Source organism: Miscanthus floridulus, chromosome 8, assembly GCF_019320115.1.
Source record: "Miscanthus floridulus cultivar M001 chromosome 8, ASM1932011v1, whole genome shotgun sequence".
NCBI lineage: Eukaryota > Viridiplantae > Streptophyta > Magnoliopsida > Poales > Poaceae > Miscanthus > Miscanthus floridulus.
In genome coordinates, this window is record NC_089587.1 from 193,199,432 (window position 1) to 193,221,135 (window position 21,704).

A 21,704-nucleotide genomic window follows, 5' to 3' on the forward strand; every position below is an offset into this window, starting at 1 on the left:
CCATAATAATATAGTGTTGGCGATGCAGAAACAATGGTAGAAGTGCAGCAGGTACCATTAGCATTGCCAGAAGCATCAATTTACTAATGTGACATTTGCTAATGTGGCGTTTGCTAATGCATGCGCAATCCAGAAAGTGCACTACAAATATATCAATGTTACCTACTAGTGCTGGCCTGCTGGGGCACTACAAAAGAAATGAAAAAGAATCATGAAAAAAGAAATTAATAGGTGAGATCAGAATCATAGCAACCAGCTACAATCATCTCCCCAGTCTTTCTGATATTATATACAATATCTAGCTACTAGCTAGTAATCAATTTCTATTAAACTAATTAAGCTGGTCATGCCTTTAAACCAACTAAAGTGACACTGATGGAAGACAACAATAAACTGAGATTTCTCTATTTTCTATTTCATTATCATGAAGAAGAATGTAACATGACCCGATCTTGGAATTTTGATAAAATTTGGAACTTCTATTTCAGGAACTTGAAAGTTTGCTAGTCGACTGATTCGGGTGACGAAATGATGCTTGAAACATCTACAAAATATCTAACATGAATTAATAAAGGAAAGTTACAATGTTCTAATTAAGTAACATAAGTGTATTCCAATGAACACGGCATGCACGGAAAGATCCCAATGCAAGTCAAGATATGCCTGCTGCCTGCAAGTCCAATGAGTAATCTGGTCTTTCGAACAGAACTAGCAAAAGCGAAATTCTTCCACCTCTGAAACTAGATTCGGAGGGTTGACTCATGCTAAAAACTACATACTACAAAATAGGTCGTGGCCTCGAGGGTTTTTGATTAAAAAAATTCTTACTCCCACAAAATCAAAACATTTGAGAAGAGACAACAAAAAAAATAGAAGCACCAAAGCCATGGCATGGGATCCTTAGTCTAATCTTATGTACTAAAATAGTACCGCTGCATCGTCGAATTCAATTTCTCATCAGCTGTTTATATTTAATCGTGGACAATGCATTAGAACTTAACAAATTAAACACCATTCTAAACAAACAACTAAAGTGGTGGATAATAAACACTAAACATCCCAAGCACAACAGCATGTTGTTCTCCTCCTCTAAATTGCTACGAACATACACTACTCACTCTGTCAAAAAAAATCTCATTTGTTCTATGAATCTAAACAAAACATTCGGAAGTGTTGCGCATGGATCGAGCGAAGGTCTAAGTCGAGTTATTAAAATTCGAAACGGTTGCCATAAATCTAAGCAAATAGTAGGAAAGCGTAGACCATGGATCGAGTCAGGTTGAGTTATTAAAATTGAAAACAGAATTGAGGTGCACGGCGTGGTATGTATTATACGGAAGCGAGGAGCAGTACGTACCAGATTCGGTGAGGACTCCACTCGAGAGAGAAGACGCAAGCCAGGACTGGGATGGAGTTCCTTCCCTTCCCTTGCTGCTGCCACTGGAAGAAGATGCCGATGAAGGCAAAGACGGTGGTAGGAGTCGGTGCTGCAGGCCGGTGGACGGTGGGCGCGCACGATGGCGATGAGGCAGAAGTCGGACCTCTCCTCAGTTGCTCGGTAGGAGGTGGATCGGGGGAGGTACAGCGCGACGGAGGTAGGGCACAGAGGCGGTGGAGGTAGGGCACAGAGCCAGCGGAGGGAGAGCGCATGGGCACCAGGGCTACCGAGGGGAGGGAGCATGGCACCGGCAGTGGAAACCCTAGCTGTTGTGGTAAGGGGAACGGCGGCAGAAACCCTACCGCCGAGGGGAACGATGGTGCATAGGGCAAGAGACGAACCGGGGGTTGGAGGCGGATCGGGGGAGGTACGGCACGATGGAGGTAGGGCACAGAGGCGGTGGAGGTAGGGCATAGAGGCGGCAGAGGTAGGGCACAGAGGTGGTAGCCTATTGGCGTCGTGGAGGAGAATAGCGCCTAGACTTAGAAAATTTTCTGCCTGCTCACGGGCTCTGGTTTATATACCGGAGTTCATTTGTTGGGGCGGCTCCCGAGTTAGCCATCCCTACAAATCGATTTGTAGGGGCAATTCCTGAGTTAGCCGCCCCTACAAATATTTTTCAAATTATTTTAATTACTAATTCTGTAATTCATTCATATATAAAGAACACAATGTAAATTTATATATTAGTTTTTTTATTATTCTATATATATAAATATATGTATATATAAACAATTTTATTATATATATAGATATAATTCTATATTTTCTTCTTTACAAAAACAATATTTTAAAAATTGAAAATTTGAATTTCAAAACAACTAATAGAATTTTAGCACACGAAATGACTTCAAATGAAAATTTTGTAAACATCAAAGTTGTAAAACTCATCAAGATGTACAACTTATATTTTGGTCATCTTTTCATTTGATTTGAATTTCAATAAATGGAAACTTCAAACAAGATTTTGAAACCTTAAATGATTTTAAAGAAGAAAGTCATGAACATAAAAGTTGTTGAACACAACACTATCTACAACTTTTATTTTGGTCATCTTTTCATTTGACTAAATTTGAACCGTTCAAATTTTGAATTTTAATAAATGGTAACTTCAAACAAGATTTTGAAACCTTAAATGATTTCAACTAGAAAAGTCATGAACATAAAAGTTGTTGAACTCATCACTATCTACAACTTTTATTGTGATCATTTCTTACTTTAACAAAGTGTTAGTAAACATTGTTCACATATCCACATATCACTCATAGTTTCATAAACTATACGAGAGACATGTTGATTTGTGAACAATGTTTACTATCAATTTTTTCAGATGAAGAAATGACCAAAATAAAAGTTGTAGATCTTGATGAGTTATACAACTTTGGTATTCATCACATTTTCAGCTGAAATCATTTGGTGTTTCAAAATGTTGATAGAACTTGTCATTTTTTTAAATTTGAAAATTTGAATTGTTCAAACTTTGTCAAACGAAAAGAATGACCAAATCAACATAGTAACTTGATAGGGCATGATTTTAGAAAATTTTAGGAAAAAAATCATCACATTTGGAGTTAGTATGAGGGAGAAAGACTAGTTACAAATTTTACCCAGAGATTAAAAAGAAAAATCACAACTGTTCATGATGATCAATGATGAAGTGTGATTTCTCTTTTTAATCTATGGTTGAAACTTGTAACTAGTTTTTCTTCCTCATACTAACTCCAAATGTGATGGGTTTTTTTCCTAAAATTTTCTAAAATCATGCTCTATCATTTTAGTCTAGTCATCTATCTTTGTCACTAATTTTGAACAATTCAAATTTTGAATATCAAAAAAATGACAACTTCAAACCTGATCTTGAACCAATAAATGATTTCAGCTGTAAAGGTAATGAATATAAAAGTTGTTGAACACATCACTATCTACAACTTTTATTTTGGTCATCTTTTTATTTGACAAAATTTGTACAGTTCAAATTTTGAATTTTAGAAAATAACAGCGTCAAACCTGATTTTCAACCACTAAATGATTTCAGCTGTAAAGGTGATGAATATAAAAGTTGTTGAACACATCACTATCTACAAATTTTATTTTGATCATCTTTTTATTTGACAAAATTTGAATAGTTCAAATTTTGAATTTCAAAAAATGACAACTTCAAACCTGATTTTCAACCACTAAATGATTTCAGCTATAAAGGTGATGAATATAAAAGTTGTTGAACACATCACTATCTACAACTTTTATTTTGGTCATCTTTTTATTTGACAAAATTTGAACAGTTTAAATTTTGAATTTCAAAAAATGACAACTTCAAACCTGATTTTCAACCACTAAATGATTTCAGCTGTAATGGTGATGAATATAAAAGTTGTATAACTCGTCAAGATCTCCTACTTTTATTTTGGTCATTTCTTCATTTCATAAAGTGTTAAGTGATTTCGTAAAGTTTTAGTAGTAATAGAGTGGATGTTGAAATAGATCTATCTGGATGTTGCAAAGGGTAGTCTCACACACATGCATAAATGTAGTCTCACACACATACATAAATATATAGTCTTACACACATACATAAATATATAGTCTCACACGCATTCATAAATGAAGTCTTACAAACACACACTTACACAAACACTCCACGTTCAACAACTAGCTAGCCCGCTATAACGACTTTCCCTTGACACCTTTTTGTTCCCATGGCAATATGTCTTTGGGCAGGTTCTTTTCCACAACACTGATCTTCTTAGAAAAGTTTGTGAATAGCGGCATCTCATCGTAGTTATTGTAAGCTTCAACATCATCCACGCCATCAACTCCGATAATGTGCTGTTTCCCGGAGGCAACCACGTGCTTTGTCTTCTTCTTCGGGGGGAGGTTACTTTGTGGGTCAGACATATAGAAAACTTATGCGACACGTGAAGCAAGCACCCAAGGGTCATCTTGGTAGCCTAGATTCTCGAGGTCCAGGACTCTCAATCCGATCTCGTTCAGTTGATGTTGTTTGATTCAGCGGCATCGAAACAAGGCCACCGTTATATCCCTTCCATAGTCAAGTTCCCATATCTCTTCAATGATACCAAAGTATTGGATCTTTCGCCCCAATCCATTGAGAGCCTCTATTCGAACGTCGTTGTTTTGGTTCACATATTTACTATCCTTTGCGTGGGTATAGTACATATACCCATTGATGTCATAAGCATTCCAAGATGTCACTTGTCTCGATGGCCCCTCCGCCAACCTACTAATGGTAATAGAGTCTATGGTTTCTCTAGGTGGTATGTTTTGGTCCTTCAACCATGTAGATAGTCATTGCTTATGTTGTTTCATGACCCAATCATCCGAACGACCATTTCTCTCCACCATAATGATAGCCAAGTGTTCATCAATGTACGGTTGCATCAGTTGTGTACTCTGCAAGACACTGTAATGCGCCCGACTCACCTCTTTGTAATCATGGTCGATGAACACTTTTCTACCACTGGTGCGCTTCCTAGCCAGCCTACCCTTGCGATGAGAATCGGGTTTACCAATCCCTTTCTATACTTTTAGGTACTCTTGACAGAACTCGACTGACTTCTTCAGTACTGTAACCCTCTATCATGGAGCCCTCTGGGTATGCTCGATTATGCACGTATCGACTTAGAACCGACATAAACCGCTCATAGGACCACATTTCATGCAAGTAGCAAGGGCCCAGCGCCTATATCTGATGAACCATGTGAATCATAAGATGTGGCATTATATCAAAAAAAGCAGGAGGTAAACACATCTCTAGTTGGTTTTGTGTCTCCACCACAAATTCATGTAGGTCACTCAGCTCTTGCTTGCTAATCGTCTTTTGTGAGATCTTCAAAAAGAAGTACCACATGCGAGTGATCGCCATTTTTAAGAACTCTGGCTTTATAGCCCTGATTGCAAAAGGTAGAAACACTGTCAGCATCACATGACAATCGTGAGCCTTGCAGTATGTTATTGATAAGTCCTTCATCGACACTAGCTTCTTCACATTCGTTGAAAACCCAGTCAGGACTTTGACCCCCTCAGGAAAGTGCATATAGCTCTCTTCTCGTCTGCGTTAGGTTGAAGCACATCGCGGACAGAGTGTATTTTCCATTAGCCTCAGGTACCGGGTGAAGCTGTGGCATCACGTTTAGCTGCACCATGTCTTTCCATGATTTTAGACCATCCTTTGACTTGCCTATGTCCATCAAGGTAGCAATGAGACTCTCAAAGGCATTCTTCTGCACGTGCATAGCATTAATGGCATGGGGGACCTCCAAGTCTAGCCAATAAGGCAGATACTGAAAGAAGATTGATTGTTTCTTGAAAGGTACGCCTTCGACAGGAGGTGTGCTTCTATCTCTATTCGTCCCATCCAGAATCTTCTTTCCATAGACGAGGCGTATGTTTTTCACCATTCTATACATGTGTTCTCCATTATGACGTCTCTCCGGAGGGGGTTCAATCTCTGGGGTGTTGTCATAAAATCTAAAGAACAATTTGCTGTGGTACTTGTGACTTGTCTTTAAGAAGCGTCGGTTCCTTAGGTAAACTATCTTCTTGGATGCATCCAAGTACACCCATGTAGTACCATCCAAGCAAACCAAGCATCATGTCTTCCCTTTGATCTGTCCAGACAAAGCAAACAGCGCAGGGTAATCATTGGTAGTAACAAATATTATTGTTCTACATATGAAGTCCTCCTTTCGGAACGCATCATACATCGGCTCCCCATGCCTCCATAGCCTCTCCATTTCTTGCATCAAAGGCTCGAGGAACATGTCTATATCAATGTTTGGTTGTTTAGGGCTAGAAAAAAGAATAGTGAGGAGAAGGTACTTTCTCTTCTGACACAACCACGTTGGGTTGTTGTACATGGTCAAGATCACTGGCCAAGTGTTGTGGTCGCTCATCCTCTCATTGAAGGGATTCATTCCATCGTTGCTCAAGCCAAACCGTATATTCCTTGGGTCATCGCTGAATTCTTTGTGCTTCTCATCGAACCTTTGCCACTGACTACAATCAGCCGGGTGTGCAAGCTTATCATCATCCACCTTGCGCTCACTATTCCACCATGTCATGAGTGCGGCTTCTTTAGGTTTTAGGAAGATATGTCTCAAGCGGTCAGTCACTAGTAGGTACCACATTACCAAGGCAGGAATTCTTCTTTACTTTGCATCGTTGCCTAATGGAGTGTCCTCTGGGGGCTGAGATTCTTGTACCACCTTTTTTGTACCCTTCTTATTCCTCTTTTTCCCCATGAAGGCTTCGTCCCCACCGTAAAGGTCATTGTTCTTGTACCAGTTGGCCCCACACCGGGGACATTTATCCAGTGACTTGAATGTTTCGCCATGAAAAAGTATACAGTGGTTGGGGCATGCATGGATTTTTTCAATCCCCATTGTCAATGGACTTATGACCTTCTTCGCTTGGTATGTGTTGGCGGGAACTGAGTTTGGTTGTGGCAGCACCCATGACAGGAGACGCAATAGATCATTGAAACTACTGTCTGACCAGCCGTACTTAGCCTTCAGGATGAGTAGCTCAAGCACAAAATGTAGCAATGTCCAATGTGTTGGACAACCCTTTTCAACACCATACACAGTCTCCTTCGATGCTTTTGTCACCCTTTCCAAATTTTCTAGACCTTTTGGGCTCTTTAGTAAAATCTCTGGTCCAAGGGCTCGAATCATGTCCTCCAAATCATCTTCATCCCCGACACGTGCTCCACAATCATTATTAGCACCACCTTCGTCGTTACCATCCTAACCACCAGCATCACCACCTTGTTCATTGCCAAACTCGGGATCCATTCGTGCAACAAGCTCTGCTGAATATTGGGACAGGGATTCTAGGGTTTCATCGTCGTATTCCTCCTCATCCTCGTCGTAACAATAACCGTTTCACCATGATGAATCCACACTGTGTAGTCCTCAACAAGTCCTCGCATAATCAAATGTGATCTAATGATAGTCACATCTGTCCAAGCCATACGGTTCTCACAATCTTTACAGGGATAAATAATTGTATCCTTATTCTCTGTCAACGTCGTTGCATGCTTCTTTGTGGCTTCAATAAATTTATCCACCTCTTCACGGAAACCTGCGTTGAACCTTAACGAACCATACATCCAAGAGTTCATGTACTCCATCTTTTACACCAACAACAAAACAAACATTAAAGGACTACTTATTCATATATATATATATATATATATATATATATATAAATAAATGAATCAAATTAATTATTACTTGAGAATAATTGTATATACTTCAGATATATATGAATATAAATCAAATATAATTACATGAAACATACAAACACACCATGGTAGAGGAAAATTAATTAATGGCCCATTTATCCATAAATAATTAAAATACATATTTGTTGATTACAATAAACAATTTCAAAGACAACAATTAGCAACAATTATATTTTACCCAATATCTTTCATGCAAACCCTAGTCCAATTTCATCAAACATAAATTTACAAAAATAAAATTAATAAAAAAAACCGAACCCTAGATCTAGATCTACATGCACATGAAACATCCATAAAACTAACTAATTGTTCACTAAAATCAAGAAACATGGACCAAATAAGGATATGATCTTGTTCCCCTACCTAATTTACCCAAGAACATTTAAAACTTGGGTCTAATTTGCTTCATAAGTAGCTCAAGCACCATAGAAGAGAGAGAAAAGCAAAACTCTAATTACTCACAAATCAACCATTAAAACTTCAAAAACAAGTGTGGAATAGCATTTTCTTACCTTCTACAACCTCTCTACCAAAGGATTTGAGACCAAAACATTCCCCCTTAGTAGAGCAATTTTTGGGAGGTGCCCAAGGCCTCCCCACCTTTCTTTCATGGGTTGGAGTGAGTGACCCGAGGAGAAAGAAGGTGTTGCGGTTTGTTTTATATGTGGGTCATTTGTAGGGGCGGCTGGTGATTGAGCCACCCCTACAAATCGCAGGTATTTATACGCGGGGCATTTGTAGGGGCGGCTCACTCACCAGCCGCCCCTACAAATAGCAACACCGGGGGTGGCTGGTGAGTGAGCCGCCCCTATAAATCCGACCCATTTGTAGGGGCGGCTCATATCACCAGCCGCCCCTGCTGTTCCATTTGTAGGGGCAGCTGGTCTCGTGGCTCCCGAGCACGCCACTGTAGAGGCGGCTCCATCACCAGCCGCCCCTACAAAGAATTTCTCCCATTGCTACAAACCGTTTTTCACGTAGTGGGAGAAACCTCTGCGTGTGTTGTTCTCATGTTAGCCCTGGTAGCAGCGTTTGTAGAGAACCCTGTATGCGCAGAGAGGTGTTCCCTTCGGGTGAAACTTCCTAGGGAGACGGTAGATCCTGAGTCCTATGTGTGCATGGCTGGGGATAGCAAGGGAGAAGATCGGGTTAGCCTGGTTCTTAAGCGAGCCAGCGATGCATACGGTGAGTACCGAGTAGGCCTGACACAAAGTATAGTCGCATGACCGGCTCAACTGTTGGTCCGACCACCTGCAAAAGATTCTTTGAATACCACGCACGCGTACACATAATTAGTGAACTCTTAATCACCGCATACTCATATTTAGCAAGAGCTAGTATTCTGAAGTGCTCCACCCACCATAAAAGCTAGGCCTAGTGCCTTGAATAGTAAGAAGAAATTCGGGTGCCTCATTCACATTCACAAGACCCTCTCAGGTGAGTGCTCATGCACTATTCGTATTCCGAATTTAAATAATAGCCAAAATTTTGAATAGTGCCTTGAATTTGAATAGTGTACACTAAATTTAAATAGTACTATGAATAGTAGCTAGAAAAATTATTTTCAGAATTTGGGTTTGCGCTTCAAACTCGAGCATCTCATAACACATGCCGTTAGTCAATGATATATACATGGATCAGCAACTCGTACACAGGTCTAGCACACTCTAGCCACCGTGGGGGAGGTAGTACGTCCATCCAGAGATGCATGAACAATGTTAGTTGCATGCTACAGATGGGCCAACACTAGTAGAGAACCGACCTTCGGTTTTGGACTTTAGTCCCGGCTAGAGTCCAACGGCTAGCACCGTATGCGGGTACAGAGGGGAGCTTTAGTCCTGGTTGGTGGCTCCAACCGGGACTAAAGGTCAGGTTGGAGCCATCAACTGGGACTAAAGGTGGTCACCTGTAGCCCTGGGCTGAACCACCACTACGTGAAAAAAAGATTTGTAGGGACGCGGACCTTTTCACTATAAGGGTGGCTGGCTCTTTAGCCGCCCCTACAGTGGCGCTGCCAGGCCACACCCTGTGCACTGGACACCAGCCGCCCCTACAAATGGCACAATAGGGGCGACTGGTGTCTCCAGCTGCTCCTACAAATGGGGGTCATTTGTAGGGGCGGCTGGTGATTGAGCCGCCCCTACAGTTGGATTTTTAAGAGCAGCTCAATCACCAGCCGCCCCTACAAATGTGTACAGTATACGTAGCAGCCACCACCTTCTTCCTCCTCGGGTCACTCACTCTACCACGAGAAAAAAAAGATTGGGAGGCCTTGGGCTCCTCCCAAAAATTGCTCTACTAAGGGGGAGGTTTTGATCTCAATTCCTTTGGTGGGGAGGTTGTAGAAGGTAAGAAAATGCTATTCCAACTCTTTAATTGAAGTTTTAATGGTTGGTTAGTGAGTAATTTGATTATTTGTTTTCTCTCTCCTCCATGGTGCTTGAGCTTTGTATGTAGCAAATTAGACCCTAGATTTGAAGCTATTAGTGTAAATTAGGTAGAGAAATGAGCTTACACTCTTCATTAGTCGATTTTGCTTGATTTTAGACCCTAGATTACACCCTAGTTTGATTAAAGCAAATGCATGAGATCTAGTTCTAGATCTAGGTTTTTGTTTTATTTTTATTTTTTTAATGAAATTGGATTTTGGGTGGCATGAAAGGTAGTTTTTTAGACCATTTCTTTGTGATGGTATATATTAACCATTTTATATTTCATTTCAAATATTTATGCGTTATATTAGTAGGCAATTGATTAATTATCCTCTACCATGGAGTATATATAATCATTCTCAATTAATTAATTATTAATTTGACTCATTTCGTATATTTTCTTTGGTTGTGTTGTATTTTTAAAAGATGGAGTACAGGAACTCTTGGATGTATGATTCATTAAGATTCGAGGCACCTTTTCATGAAGAGGTTGACAATTTTATTGAAGCCGCAGAGAAGCATGCAGCGACGTTGACAGATAATAAGGATACAATTATTTGTCCCTGCAAGGATTGCGAGAACACGGTGGCATTTACAGATTCGAGTATCATCAAAGAACATCTGATCAGGTGAGGATTTGTTCAGAACTACACAGTTTGGATTCATCATGGTGAAACAATGGCAGTTGATGATGATGGCGATGTTCTAGAAGACGATGCCGAAACCCTGCAGTACCTGTCCCAATACTCAGACCAGCTTGCTCAACAAATGGATCATGACTTAGGCAATGATCAAGGTGGTGACATCCGCAATGAACAAGGTGGTGATTTCTACAATGATGGCGGAGCACGTGAGGGGGATAAAGACAACGGTGACAATTTGGATGAAATGCTTTGGGCCGTTGGACCAGAAATATTACTATAGAAGAGAGGTCTACAAAATCTAGAAAGGGTGACAAAAGCATCGAAGGAGACTGTGTATGGTGTAGAGAAGGGTTGTCCGACACACTGGACACTGCTACGTTTTGTGCTTGAGCTACTCATCCTGAAGGCTAAGTACGGCTGGTCGGACTGCAGTTTTGATGATCTTTTGCATCTCCTAGCATGGTTGCTTCCATAGCCAAACTCAGTTCCCGCCAACACATACTATGCGAAGAAGGTTATAAGTCCTTTGACAATGGGCATTGAAAAAATCCATGCATGCCCCAACCATTGTATCCTCTTTTGTGGTGACACGTTCAAAGATCTAGATAAATGTCCTCGGTGCGGGGCTAGTCGGTACAAAGACAATGACCTTTACAGTGGGGGAGAAGCCTCCACGGGGAACAAGAGGAATAAGAAGGGTGGGAAAAAGGCGGTACAAGAATCTCAGCAACCAGAGAACACTCCATTAGGCAACGATGCAAAGAAGAGAAGAATTCCTGCCTTAGTAATGTGGTACCTACCAGTGACCAACCGCTTGAGGCGTATATTCCTGAACCCTAAGGAAGCCGCGCTCATGACATGGTGGCAAGATGAGTGCAAGGTAGCAAACGATATGATCGCACACCCGGCTGATTGTAGCCAGTGGAAAGACTTCAATAAGAACAACAAAGAGTTCAGCGAAGACCCAAAGAATGTACGGTTTGCAGCACTGATGGAATGAATCCCTTCAACAAGAGGATGAGCGACCATAGCACTTGGCCAGTGATTCTGACTATGTACAACATCCCAACATGGTTGTGCTAGAAGAGAAAGTATCTTTTCCTCACAGTTCTAGTTTCTGGCCCTAAACAACCAGGCATTGATATGGACGTGTTCCTCGAGCCTGTGACGCAAGAATTTGAGAAACTTTGGAAGCATGGGGTGCCGATGTACGATGCGTTCCTACAGGAGGACTTCATATTAAAAGCAATAATATTTGTCACTATCAACGATCACCCCGCGTTGTTTGCACTGTCTAGACAGATCAAAGGAAAGACTAGATGCTTAGTCTATTTGGATGATACTAAATGGGTTTTCCTAGATGGATCCAAGAAGGTTGTTTACATAAGGAACCGTCGCTTCTTGAAGACAGGTCACAAGTACCGTAGCAAATTATACATGAGATACTATGACAACACCCTGGAGAATGAACCCCCTCCGAAGAGATGTCATAATGAAGAACATGTGTACAACATGTGTACATAATGCCATGGGAAAGAAAAGGTGTCAAGGGGAAAGTTGTCACGGCGGGGCCTACCTAGTGCGTGTGTCTGCAAGACTTCATCTATGTATGTGTCAATTTGTGTATGTGTGTGAGACTATATTTATGTATGTGTCAATTATCGGAGTTTTAATGAACACTAGTCAAAAAATCATGAATCTAACACATAGTTTATAAAACTACTTGTGATACATGCCATTTTGTAACTAATGTTTATTAACACTTTGTCAAATGCAAAAAAAGATCAAAATAAACATTGTAGATCAGGATGAGTACAACAAACTTGTTATTCATGAATTTTAAATTTGAAACCATTTAGGTTTTCAAAAACAGGTTTAAAGTTGTCTTTTTTTCAAATTCAAAATTTGAATCGTTCAAAATTTGTCAAATTGAAAATTGACCAAAATAAATATTGTAGATCTTGATGAGTACTACAACTTGTTATTCATTACTTTTAAATTTGAAACCATTTTGGCTTTCAAATACTGGTCTCAATGTTTAAACTTTGATTTTCTATTTAAAAAAAATGATTTTGAAAAATATTTTTAAGGGTGGCTGGGGAACGGACCGCCCCTACAAATGCCCGTAGCTATATATAGGAAGGAGCGCACCAGTGCCAAAATTTGGCTAAGTCTTGGGCGCGCTCCTCCATTTCGACGCCGTCAGGCTGCCAAATTTCCCCGTGCAACCGTCGCTGCCGCCGCCATCACTACCGTCGAGCTCCTTCACGACGACCCCCACCCCTGTCCTCCTCCTCCTTGTCCACGCCCCACCCCTATCCTCCTCCTTGTCTGCGCCCCGCCCCCATGCTCCTCCGGCGCCCCGACCTCGGAACCCTAGCTCTGGCGCGGCGCCACCACGGGAACCGCTAGGAACACCACCGCCGAGCACCTTCACGGCGACCTCCTCCTCCTCCGGTGCCCCATCCTGGAACCCTACCTCCGGCGTGCTGCCTTCATGGGATCCGCTCTCAGAACCCCGCCCCCGTGCTAGTGCCCGTGCGCCGCCGTGGTGCCCCTGGTGCACGTGTGAGCCGCCGTGGTGCCCCTGGTGCTCGTGCGCTGCCGTGGTGCCCCTGCTGCACGTGTGCCTCGCTGGTGTGCCACCGAGGTGCCCCTAGTGCCCGTCCGCCGGCGACCTCGTGCCTCTCCTTCCATGAGCCCGTCGACCTCTCCTTCCCCGGCCTAGGCGCTCTCCTTCCTCGTCCTCCAAAGGTACCTGTGATGAACTGCTCCCTGTGATGCCTGTGATGAACTGCTGCCTGTGATGCTTTTGTTTTGTTGCCTATGATGAGAATTGAGAACTGAGCAGATGCCACTGCCAATGATGCCTGTGATGAACTACTTATTTCCTTACTGGTATGCTGCCTGTGATGCTTTTTTTTGTGAAAACTGAGCATAATGCCACTGCCTTTTGGGTGCTATTGCTGTTAACTGAGCACAATGCCATTTAGTCTATTTGAATTACCTGAGCACAATGCCATTTAGCCAAATTCAATTTTGTTTGCTGCACATTTTACTTGCTGCTACCACACTCTACTCTACTCTTGTCTCTACACTGTCTCTCTACTCTGGTAGCTGAACATTTTGGCTTCACTTTGTACTCTGCTGGTACTGTACTACTACTATACTACATTTGTTTGATTGCTGCCTATGATGCCTATGATGCCACTATGATGGAATGGGATAGATTTTAACTGAGCATATGCCACTGCCAATGATGAAATTTGATGAATTTTGCATGAATTTGAGATAAGAGACTAGGTGCCATTTAACTAAGCACTTGCTACATGTGATGCCATTTTTTTTGCTGAGCAAATGCCAAATATACATCTTCCTGTTAACAAAGCACTTGCTGCCTATTTCTATGATGCTACTATACTACTACTCTACTATGTGGTTACTGTTGTTGTACTATGATGCATATGTGATTTGGGATCTAGTTTTGACACTGTTTTATCTTTGTGGCATTTGCGATGATGATTTTTTTAAACTTTAAAAAAAATTGCTGAGGCAGTGGCATATGCAATGATGTCTAGACTTTTTATGCTGAGGCAGCGGCGATGATGATGAAATGTCCCTATGCTTGTGTGCTGCTAAACTAGGATGGCTTGTATCTCATATACAAGCAACCAGTGATGACAATAATGGGCAAATCTGAGCCAAATATGTAACTGATTCAACAATCTACTACTACTGTCTACTACTATGTGCTTGCTGCTGCTGCTGTTCTATTGATCTACTACTGCCTACACTCTATTGCCTACTGCTGCTGCTATACTCTGAATTCAATTGTCTTACTACTGCTGCTGCTATGCTCTGAATTCAATTGTCTTACTACTACTTATACTACTACTGCCTACTCTACTACTCCTGCTGTTGTCTATACTACTACACTACTACTTATACTACTACTGCCTACTCTACTACTCCTGCTGCTATCTATACTACTACTTATACTACTACTACCTACTCTACTACTCCTGTTGCTGTCTATACTACTACACTACTACTTATACTACTACTGCTTACTCTACTACTCCTACTGTTGTCTATACTACTACACTACTACTAGTACTACACTACTACAGCTACTACTACTAGCTGATCTGCTACTCTACTACTACTTGCTGATCTGGTTGTCTATACTACTACACTACTGCTAGTACTAAACTACTACTCTCTCTACTCTATGTCACTACTCTCCTCTTTTACCCCCTCCCCTCTCCTCTCCTCTCCTCTCCTAAGACCATTGCCGATGATGAATTTGTCCAAGTCCATACTTATATGGAATATGATCTGATGAACAAGAACTTGTGAGGAACTTGGCATGGGTCTTTGATTCAGCAGATTTTGAACGGGCGACATACAAGGATTTCGTAGCGATTGTCAAGACGTATACATATCAACAATCCTCATTAGCTTTTATATGTGTATATATACTAGTAACTTTCACATTTGGATACTAACAAGTTGCATCTGCTAACATCATTCAAACAGGGCATTCAGGCACTATGTCACATTCCATGGAGGGAAGCATCATCTAGAAAGGAAGAAAAAGTTGGTTGTCAAAACTATGTGTGCGGTAAGTGTAACTAACTTTGGTACTTCATTACATGGCTTTCAATAGCATTACTTAACATTTCGATATGCAAAACACACAGTGCCCCAAAAAGAGGCCTAGGAGTCTACATTGTGGATACTACGTATGTGCTATGATGAGTAATACAACTGCCTACTGGAGACACCCTAATCTGGTAAGTTTGAACCACTTTGCCCATACGTAGTATAGCTCATGTTATGAAGTACTAGGCCTAAACTTGTTCTCTTGTAGTGGAGAGAAGAGAAGCACCATAGAAGGGACGTGTACAAGGATGACAAACTCTTAGAGCTAGTCGGCGACCTTTGCAACTTCATATTGGACCAAATTGTGAATGTCAAAGGCGATTACCATGATGTACTGTCCGACTTAGGTAGTAATCCTACATATCAACACCTTCGTGAGCTTGAAAGGCTAGCTCTAGGCCGATGATAACAATTTGATGGACTTGTGATTTTGAACTTGTGGCTTGGACTATGTAATGATAGACTTGTGAATTATGACTTGTGATTTGAACTTGTGGATGTATATATGTATAAATGTGGTGGTTCAGATCTGAATTTGAATTATATATTCTGTGGATGTATATATGTATAAACTATGGATGTATATATGCTGTAGACATATTTGAATTTTTTAATTATTTTTTTTACTGAAAAATGCACTATAGGGGCGGTTCTACATTGAACCGCCCCTACAAATAACAACTGTAGGGGCTGCTGGTGCTTCCAGCCGCCCCTACAAATAACCTCTGTAGGGGCGGCTGAAAACACCAGCCGCTCCTACAAATCCATTTGTAGGGGCGGCTAGAAACACCAGCCGCCCCTACAGAGGTATTTGTAGGGGCGGTTAGGTAGCCGCCCCTATAGAGGTCCTATTTGTAGGAACCCCCTAGGGGAGCGGCTGGCGCAGCTGCCCCTATAGAGGCTCTTAAGCCGCCCCAACAGAGCCTTATTGGCGTAGTGCACCGACCAGGTTTAAATGTCTACGCTATATATCCACCCTAGCTTTCTTACTCCCCAGCCTGAGCCATTTGAAGCTCTCTGTTCTTGCTCTCGGTGAAGGAGTTCATGCTTGGATGATTTGTGAATAGTTCAATCCTCCATCCATTCTAGGGTTTTAAAGGTTAGCAACTCCATCCTCTCATCTTTCATTGCTAGTATAGCTCATTTCATGGTTTAGAAGTAGATAAATTTGTAGTTTTTTAGATTGGGAATAATGGTGGAGGTTTTTTTGGATTTATACGCCATTTGAGCTCAAATTTACTTGATAGTTTGCATATATAGAACAAGAAAGCTTATAGTAGTTGATCAAAATGAGTATCCACCTTTCATTGCTAGTATAGCTCATTTCATGGTTTAGAAATAGAGAAATTTGTGGCTTTTTAGATTGGGAATAATGGTGGAGTTTTTCTTTATTTATACGTCATTTGAGCTCAAATTTACTTGATAGTTTGTGTATGTAGATGTGGTTTACTTATAGTAGATCAAAATGAGTATCAACCTTTCATTGCTAGTATAGCTCATTTCATGGTTTAGAAATAGAGAAATTTATAGTAGTTGATCAAAATGAGTATAGAGTAGATGGTGACTGCTTCTAGGTCCTCGGCCTCGCATGGTGTTCGTGAGCGACTGAGGCTGGAGCTCCCTCTCTTTACGTGCGGCAAGTATAAGCAAAAGACTGTGTTGGAGTATAGAGTGAAGAAGGAGGGTGTCAACCATGGCCGCATCTTCTACATGTGTCTGGATCGAATGTGAGGTCTTTTGATCGTGTTTTTTATGGTTTGTAGACATTTTTGTGATGATTTTGATTAGAAGTTCTTGATTTTGTATTCTAATTTCAGTGGGATGGTACTGGACGTGTCAGCTAGTACTGGGAGGAAGAGTATGTTAAACACGTACAAAAATCGGTTAAGGAGGAGGCTGATGAGAGTGTACCTATGCATGAAGAGGTGAACCAGCAGAAGAAGCACATCAATGAAGAACTAAAGAAGAATTTGTCTGTTTTAGTTGGAATTGGTCGTGAAATCCTTATTTGTTGAAGTACATTGTAGGTTTAGTTTGTTTAGTGCTATTTGGGATTGTCTACATTCTATCAAGGCTTTAATAAATTAATGTTCTAGTCAAACATTTGTGGTAGAATATTAATCATGTTGTGTAATGGATATTTTGGACCTTTTAATCAATTAATCATGTTGTGTAACGGATATTGACATGTTCAAGTTTTGATATACTCATATAATGCAGATGAACAGGCAATGGATGTATAACGCTGACTGACGCTCCCAAGAGTTCATTGACGGCGTACATTAGTTTCTCGGTGTGGCCGAGGCAAACAAGCGGAATGGTTTCATGTGCTAGCCATGTGTTCTCTGTAAGAACATGAAGGATTATGCTTCCTCAAATATCCTTCATGAACACTTGTTTAGGTCAGGTTTTATGCCCGGTTATATTTGTTGGACGAAGCATAGAGAAAGAGAGGTTATAATGGAAGACGATGAAGAAGAAGAGGATGATGACAACAATCTTGGGTTCACTAAATATGGTGCTTTGATGATACTGCAATGGGGGAAGCTAAAGAAGAGATAGCAGTAGAAGATGAGCCCGCTGATGATCTTGGTTAGACCATTCGCGATGTATAGAGACACTACGAAAGTAAAAAGTAAAGGATCAAGTTCCAATGCATGTTATAGGATCACAAGAAATTGTTGTATCCATGGTGCAAAGAGGGGCTAAAAAAGCTGGGTACCACACTAGAATTGCTGCAATGGAAGGCAAAGAATGGTGTATCTGACAAGAAATTTGAGGAGGTACTAAAACTCATAAAGAAGATGCTTCCAACGGATGATGAATTACCTACCACTACATATGAAACAACACAAGTTGTCTACCCTCTAGGATTAGGGGTGCAAAAGATACATGCATGACCTAATGAGTGCATCCTCTACCGTGATGAGAAGTACAAGAATTTGGATGCATGCCCGGTATGTGGTGCATTGCGGTATAAGATCAGGCAAGATGACCCTAGTGATGTTGAGGATGAACGCCACAGACTAGCCGGGTTCCAAACTTGGATTATATCAGCATACCATATCACCTTGGATCGAAGATTTTGAAGGAGACGTGTATATAATAAGAACTCTAAAACATGACTAGCCGGGTTCCAAACTTGGCCCAATAGACCCTGCCGATTTGGGAGATGAGGAGCTCGTCGACGTTACGGTTTGGGGTTTCCGACAGGGAGAAGTACCTTTCCTTTTGGTGGCGACGAGTTCTGAATCGAGGGCGTCCTGTGCCGGCGGTGGAGAGTTGCGTCCCGTGCCGGTCCTCGTGGAATCTATCTATCATATATATAGAGAATATGGGCGTGTTTGGCATGGCTCCAACTCTGGGTGGAGCTGCTCCACTCTAGAACTCTAGGTGGAGCCAGCTCTGGGTGGAGTTGGAATTATCTGATGGAGGTGTTTGGCTGAGAGGGTACCTTCAGCTCCAAAAAGACAACTTTTAGGATGAATTGCCATTGTTACCCCCAACTCACGTCCCCACATGTCAGCCTCTCCACCCTATCTTCTTCTTCATCAGAATGCTGGTTGCGCTTGAACCTGGTGGAGCTTCGCACGAGACGTGGCAGTGCTGGCCGGTTGAGAGCAGGACGAGGCTGTGGCGGCGTGGGTCAGCGGTGACTGGGATGAGAGTAGGACGGGGCTATGGCGGCGCGGGTCAATGGCGGCCGGCATGGGCCACACCTCTCTCCCAGCGGCTGCAGGCGACCAAGCGGCGGCGCACGGCTGGGTCTCGAGGCCAGTGCTTGGCCATCGCGGGTGTTGGGCCAAGCCGCTCCTCCCGGTCGGTGGCTACGTAGCCTTTTCATTGGCCGCACCACGCAAAGCGCCCAAGCCGCTCTGCCCGGCCGCGTCTTGCCCCTTCGCCGGCCGCACCGCACACTTGCGGAAGGATAGAAGCAACCTACGCGGGGTGGGGCAGGTGGCCTGGTTGGAGGCTGCACGATGGGCTCCGCGGCAGTCGGACTGGCGGTGCCGCCCTACTGTGGATTGGAGCCCTTAGGGTGGGGGATGATGGGGAGGTGGGAGCAGTGGCGGATGGTGGAGTGAGAATAGGCCGGCCGGCATGCACGATGGCAGCGGCATCGCATGGGACGGCATAGGCTATGGCATGGATAGGGTAGGTGGGGGTGGCGGTGGGGATGCGCCCTCCGGCCGTCGGGGGAGTGTGAATGGTGGCAGGTCGGCAGTGGCGGGATGAGGCAGGGGTTGCGTCAGGAAGGAGACGGAGAATAGAAAGAACGAACCGTTTTCTGTGTAACCAGTGGCATTGGTGGGTAATTACCCACCAACTCCACGAGAAGGTTCATATTGGGTGGTTTTGAAGCTGCAAAAGAGGTGCTCCAAAACTCCACCCCTATTTGCACTACAGCTCCATGGAGTTGGCAGCTTCATGGAGTTTTAGAGCTGGGGTGTTTGGCTAGAAAATTGGCTGGAGTTGCTGGAGTTCAGCTCCAGAGCCATGCCAAACACGCCCTATATATAGGGCTATGGGTTTGGCAGGGAATCCGTTTCTCAGAATCAGGAGAACTCCTGCCAAACGGAAACAATAATCAGAAACGTTTTTCAGATCTTCTTTTTCCAAAAAAAAAGTAACAAAAGGAAAACTATTCCACAATTGAATTAGAATCAGTTTCCCTCTTAAAAACATTCCCAGGGAAACTGAATTGCTATGACACCATAAAAGAGATCTCTGTCGCCGAACAGAGATATAACAACACGCTCCTTTCCTTTCTCAAATAATACCTTTTGTATCATGCAATTTCACAACCAACCACTTGTTTAACATAACGTAATACTACTGCCACCTCAAGAATAATAATAATTACACAAAAGAAAAATGGCTAACCCAACAGCTATAGCCGGCATGCTCTCTATAGAACCCCTGCCCAGTACACTAGTAGAGAACAGACCTTTGATCCTCGGCCAAAATGGGCTCTAGTCTCGGAATTTTTTGCCCCCAGGACTAGAAATACCTTTAATCCCGGTTGGTGGCTACAACCGAGACTAAAGGTCCCTGCCCAACGGCTACTGCGCCAGACAGAGGTGGCAGGGACATTTAGTCCCCATTGGAGCCACCAACCAGGACTAAAGGTATACTTTTACTCCCGGTTGGTGGCTCCAACCGGGAGTAAAGGTCTACTCCCGGGCCGTGGCTGCATCCGGGGTTGGAAAGTTACCTTTAGTCCCGGTTGGAGCCACCAACCGGGACTAAAGGTCCCCCCTTTATATATCGGCCGTCTCCTTCTTCCTCACCGAGCCTGAGCTCAGCGTATTTTGAAGCTCACTGCAGTAGTGTTCTTGCTTCCTCCTTCCCTCCATTGTTCCTCCATCCATTCTTTGATTCCTCCGTCGATTTCTTCGATTTCTCCATCGATTCTTCAGTTGTAAAGGTTACCAATCTCATACTCTCATTTTCACCATTGTCTTATCTCATTTTGTTCACTATATATATATATATATATATATATGGTTCTTTATTGTGGTTTTTTTCATTTGTAAGCAATTTGAGCTCAAAATCACTTCAAGCTTGCATATTTACATGAAAGAAGGTTAAAGTAGCTAGTTGAACTTGCGGACCGTGTTCATCTCGGCGACCATGTTCTCTGCCGAGCGGTAACGGACGTCAAGGAGGAGCTTTGATTCTACGAGGGAGAGCGGCAACGGTCGTGGGAGACCGTGTTCCCTTCCTCGTAGAATCGGAGCTCTTCCTTGACCAAGTACGGTGCCGTCCGGTGGAGAAATGCTCGCCAAGATGATCACGTAAGCAAGTTCAACTAGTACGGATGGTTATTTATTCACATGTCCCGATATCGTCGCAGTAGTCTGTCAATCACCGTACTTTTTATTTTAACTTTTTATGAAATGAAAAACTTAGAAAATAGTTAGAAAATTATAGAAAATCCGTACTAGTTGAACTTGCGGACCGTGTTTAGCTCGGTGAGCATGTTCTCTGTCGAGCGGTAATAGACATCAAGGAGGAGCTTTGATTCTATGAGGGAGAGCGACAACGGTCGTGGGAGACCGTGTTCCCTTCCTCGTAGAATCGGGTCTCTTCCGTGGCCAAGTACGGTGCCGTTCGGTGGAGAAATGCTCGCCGAGATGATCACGTAAGCAAGGTCAACTAGTACGGATGGTTATTTATTCACACATCCCGATATCGTCGCAGTAGTCTGTTATGTGTGTACACTCCCATTCTTCTGTTAATTTGCGGAAATATCATGT

The 21,704-nt window shown here is 42.5% G+C and overlaps 1 pseudogene; it reads left to right on the plus strand.

Annotated features, from left to right (window-relative positions):
• Window positions 1–10,561: 10,561 nt before the first annotated feature.
• Window positions 10,562–11,254, plus strand: LOC136470417 (uncharacterized; annotated as a pseudogene).
• Window positions 11,255–21,704: the final 10,450 nt, after the last annotated feature.